The following is a 5839-nucleotide window of genomic DNA, read 5'->3' on the forward strand; positions in this document are numbered from 1 at the left end:
AAAAGCAAAGCAAAACGAACAAACAAACAACAAAGCGGGAGGTATCATACTTCCAGACTTTATTATAAAGCTGCAATAATCAAATCAGCCTTGTATTGGTACAAGAATAGGCATATAGACCAATGGAACAGAATAGAGATTTCAGATGCAAAACCCCAATTTCTTACCCAATTCATCTTCGACAAAGCCTCCACCACCAATCTTTAGGGAGAGGAGAACCTATTCAGTAAATGGTGGTGGGAAAACTGGCTGAACACATGAAAAAGATTAAAACAAGATCCCTACCTATGTGCATACACAATAATCAACTCTAAACGAATCAAAGACCTAAAATGTAAAATGTCAAACTATAAGAACCTTAGAAAACACAGGAGATACCCTTATAGTAATTGGAACTGATGACCAATTCTTGATCAAACCCCCAAGTGCCCATGCTGTAAGAGATAAGATAGACAAGCAGGACCTCATCAAACTGACAAGATTCTGCAAAGCCAAAGAAACCATCAAGAGAGCAGGGAGACAGCCCACAAACTGGGAAAAAATATTTGCCAACTATATGTTTGACAAAGGTCTAACATCTAGGATCTACAAGGAACTCAAAAGTGCCAAAAAGAAAAAAATAAACAGCCCCATTACAAAGTGGGCAAAATATATGAATAGACATTTCTCAAAAGAAGACATATGAGCAGCCAACAGAATCATGAAAAAATGCTTAGCCTCAGTAGTCACCAAAGAAATGAAAATTAAAACTACACTGAGATACCACCTGACTCCAGTCGGGATGGTCATCATCAGTAACCCAAAAAACAACAGATGCTGGAGAGGATGTGGCAAAAAGGGAACACTTCTACACTGTTGGTGGGAGTGTAAACTAGTACAGCCTCTGTGAAAAACAGTGTGGTGATTCCTAAAAGGTCTAAAAATTGGCCTTCCGTATGACCCTGCAATTCCCCTACTGGGAATATGCCCTGAAGAAGTCAAATCACTCCATGAAAAAGATACCTGCACATGTATGTTTATTGTAGCATTATTCACAATAGTAAGAACATAGAACCAACCATGCTGCCCATCAAAAGAGGACTGAATTAAGAAAATGTGGCATATATACATGATGGAATATTACGCAGTCATAAAGAAGGACAAAATCATGAACTTCACAACAACTTGGATGGACTTAGAGTCTATAATACTAAGTGATGTGTCACAGAAACAAAGAACTGAGTATCACATGTCCTCATTCATAAGCAGACCTTGAACAATTATCATAATACTATAAGAAAAGGATTGGCAGTAGTGGGAAACTGCCGTAGGTGGGGGAGTAGATGTGGGATTGGCCGTAGTGGGAATCTTCCAGGGGGAGGGGGGCAAATTTCATCAACAGGGGTACCTGCATAATGAACATTTGTACACCTAACCCTGAATTATACCTCACATCTTTAAAATAAAAAAATTAAAAAGAAAAGAGTTTATATTCTGCCGTTGTTTGGTGGAATGTTCTATGAATAGCAATTATATCACATTGATTACTAGTATTTTCCAGTTCTACTATATCGTTGCAGATTTTCTGTCCATAAGTCCTATTAATTACTGGAAGAATGACTGAAATTATTAATTCAATTTATTGTAATTGTAAATTTGTCTATTTTTCTTTTTTAGTCCATTCAGTGTCTCATGTTCTTTTGTAGCCTGGCTGTTTTCTGCATACACATTGAAAACTGTGATGTCCTTTTTGGTGGATTGACACTTTTGTCATCAAATAATGTCATTATGTAATGACATTATATTATCCCAGCTGATTTCTATAAGACATACAAGGAGAAGCTGATATCAATCTTATTAAAAATAATCCAGGCAATTGAGAACAATGAAGTTTTCCCTAACTCATTTTATGAAGCTAACATCATATTGATACCCAAACCTGGCAAAGACTCAACAAGAAAAAATAATTACAGGCCAATCTCCCTGATAAGCATGGGTGCAAAAATTCCCAACAAGTTTCTAGCAAATCAGATCCAACAACACATTTCAAGAATCATCCACCATGACCAGGTGGGCTTCTTCCTGGGATATAGGGCTGGTTTTATATTTACAAGACCATAAATGTAACTCAGCACATTAACAGATGTAGAACCAAGAACCATATAATTATCTCATTAGACACAGAAAAAGCATTTGACAAAATCCAGTATCCCTTCTGATAAAAGCCACAAAACATTTAGGCATAGAAAGAACATTCCTCAAAACAATAAGAGCCATCTATGATAAATCTGTAGCCAACATTTTACTCAATGGGCAGAAGCTGGAAGCATTCCCCCTAAGAACTAGAACAAGACAAGGATGCCGACTCTCATCTTTCCTATTTAACATAGTGTTGAAAGCCCTAACCAGAGTAATCAGGAAATAGAAGTGAATCAGGGGTATCCAAATAGGAAAAGAGGAAGTTAAGCTACCTCTTTTTGAAGAAAATATGATATACTTCTATACCTAGAAAACCCTAGAAAGTCTGTCAAAAGCTTCCTCATACTGATAAATGACTTTGGTAGTCTCAGGTTAAAAAAAGTCAATGTGCAAAAGATGATAACATTTCTATATACCAGCAACAAGCAGGTAGAGAACCAAATAAAAAAGCACAATCCCATTCACAATAACCACACAAAAAATGAAATACCTTGGCATCCACCTGACCAGAGAAGTGAAAGACCTTTACAATGAGAACTACAAAACACTGTTCAAAGAAATTAAGGATGACACAAATGGGAAGACATCCCATGTTCATGGGTTGGAAGAATCAATGTTATCAAGATGTCCATCCTACCCAAGGCAATCTACAGATTCAATGAAATATTCATCAAATTACCAACATCATTTTCCACAGACCTCATAAATGAGACCTGAACACTAGTCATATTAGCACAAGGGTGGGATTGGCAGTCACTGGGCACTGTTAGAGAAGGGAGGGAGGGGGAAAAGATGGGGTCCACATGACAACACAAAGGGTACCTGGCCCACTACCAGGTGAGTGAGGGCCACCTAGAATCTCAAACTTCACCTCTATGCAGCCTACTTATGTAGCAAATCCTCACTGGTACCCCCATCTCTATAATAAATACATTATAAAGAAGGAAGTAATAAACAGTAATACTAAAATTACTGGGGTTTGATTCCTGTACTCTTAGATGAGTGATAGCTTTTCTTTGAATTGACAATTGACAAAATGCCACTAACAGTACAAATATACATTAGCAAGCAGGTAAAATGAATGTTTTTGGACTTTATTTTAGAACTATTTGTGCTTGACAAATGTGTAAAATTTTGTCCATCTTTTTCTTTTTTTTCTTTTTTTCTGAGTTGCAGTCTCACTCTGTCACCCAGACTGGACACCCGGCCACCACAGCCTCGACCTGCTGGGCTCCAGCAATCCTTCCCCCTCAGCCTTCCAAGTAGCTGGAACTACAGGCGCACGCTACCATGCCCAGCTCATTTTTAATTTATTGTAGAGATGAGGTCTCGCCAAGTTGCCCAAGTGGGTCTCGAACCCGCGGGCTCAGGCAATCCACTCACCTCGGCCTCCCAAAGCACTGGGATTACAGGCTGAGCCACCGAGCCTGGCCCATCTTTTCAAAAAATTAACTTGATTTTATTGATGTTTTGTTTTGCTTCTATTTTGTTTATTTCTGCTTTGATCTTTATTATTTCTTTCCTTGCAATAAATTTGGTTTTAGTTTGTTCTTGTTTTTCTAGTACCTTGAGATGCAACGTTAAGTGATTTATTTGAGATAAATCATGTTATATAGTTCACTGAGAAGGTTACACTTCATCTTCATTCCTGAAAGATATTTTTGTTTGGTATAGAATTCTGGATTGAGAGTCATTCTCTTCCAGCAGTTAAAAAAAATACTTTGCTCCTTTCTTCTAACCCGTATCATTTTTTATGATGATTTCACTGTTATTGAAATTGTTTTTCTACTATAGACCTAGAAAAAACAATACAGGAATTTATATGGAAACATAAAAGACCAAGAATAGCCAAAACAATCCTCAGCAAAAAAAAAAAAAAAAAAAAGCAGGAGGTATCACACTCCCAGACTTTAAAGTATATTATAAAGCTACAATAATCAAAACAGCCTGGTATTGGTACAAGAACAGGCATATAGACCAATGTAATAGAATTGAGATTCCAGAAGCAAAACCTCAATTTCTCAACCAACGCATCTTCAACAAAGCCTCCACCAACCACTACTAGGGAGAGGAGAACCTATTCAGTAAATGGTGCTAGGAAAACTGGCTGACCACATGCAGAAGATTAAAACAGGACCCTTACCTATCCCCATACACAAAAATTAACTCTAAATGGATCACAGACCTAAATGCAAAACTTCTAACTGTAAGAATCTTAGAAAATGCAGGAGACACTCTTATGGAAGTTGGAACTGGCAACCAATTCCTGATCAAAACCCGAGGTGTCCAGGTCATAAGAGATAAGATAGACAAGTGGGACCTCATTAAACTGACAAGCTTCTGCAAAGCCAAAGAAACCATCAAGAGAGCAGGGAGACAGCCCACAGACTGGGAAAAAATATTTGCCAACTCCATGTCTGACAAAGGCCTAACATCAAGGATCTACAAGGAACTCAAACATGCTGAAAAGAAAAAAACCCCAAAACCCCATTACAAGGTGGGCTAAAGATATGAATAGACACTTCACAAAAGAAGACATAAGAGCAGCCAACAGATATATGAAAAAATGTTCAGCCTCACTAGTCATTAAGGAAAATGCAAATTAAAACTACACTGAGATACCACCAGTCAGAATGACCATCATCAATAACTCAAAAAATAACAGATGCTGGAGAGGATGCAGCGAAAAGGGAGCACTTTTACACTGTTGGTGGGAGTGCAAACTAGTTCAGCCTCTGTGGAAATCAGTGTGGTGATTCCATATTACCCCACAATTCCCCAACTGGGAATATACCCGGAATAACTCAGGTATCTCTATAAAAAAGATACCTGCACATGTATGTTTATTGCGGCATTGTTCACAATAGCAAAAACATGGAACCAACCATGTTGCCCATCAAAAGAGGACTGGATTTAAAAAAATGTGGTACAGACAGCGACAAGTGGGGTTCTATTTGGAAGTGTGGAGTAAGAAGTTTTCTGGGTTCTGCATAGGTACTAACAATGGACACTCAGAAGGATTTTCAATCCCCAAAGCAACAGCCAATGATATTTATCTGTGGAGAATGTCACACAGAAAATGAACTAAAATCCAGGGATCCAATCAGATGCAGAGAATGTGGATATAGAATAATGTACAAGAAAAGGACTAAAAGATTTGTGGTGTTTGATGCTTGATGAAACCTGGAAATTCAGAAGAAGGTCTTCTCTTATAACTTGAATTTTCCCTGTTAATGTTTCTCACTGCTGTGTAGCTTTGGTTTTGCATACAGTAGTCTCCCCTTATCCTGGGGGGATACATTCCAGGTCCCCCAGTGGATGCCTGAAACCTTGGATAGTACCAAACCCTTTATACACTATGTTTTTCCTATGCGTACATACCTATGGTAAAGTTTAATTTATAAATTAGGCACAGTAAGAGATTAACAGCAATAACTAATAAAATAGAACTATTATAGCAATATACTGTAATAAAAGTTATGTGAATATGGTTGGTCCTTCTCTGTTTCTCTTTCTCTCAAAATATCTTATTTTACTATATGCATCTATTTTCAGACCATGGTTGACTGTGGGTAACTGAAAGCAGAAAATGTGAGACTGTGGGTAGGGGGGACTACTGTACTTATGAATATACCTATATACATATAATTTCACTTTATTT

At 37.7% G+C, this 5839-nt stretch overlaps 1 pseudogene; it reads left to right on the plus strand.

The window, feature by feature from the left end:
• Positions 1-5181: 5181 nt before the first annotated feature.
• Positions 5182-5355, plus strand: LOC110594551 (annotated as a pseudogene).
• Positions 5356-5839: the final 484 nt, after the last annotated feature.

Source organism: Carlito syrichta, unplaced genomic scaffold, assembly GCF_000164805.1.
Source record: "Carlito syrichta isolate Samal-C Ts95f unplaced genomic scaffold, Tarsius_syrichta-2.0.1 Scaffold316198, whole genome shotgun sequence".
NCBI lineage: Eukaryota > Metazoa > Chordata > Mammalia > Primates > Tarsiidae > Carlito > Carlito syrichta.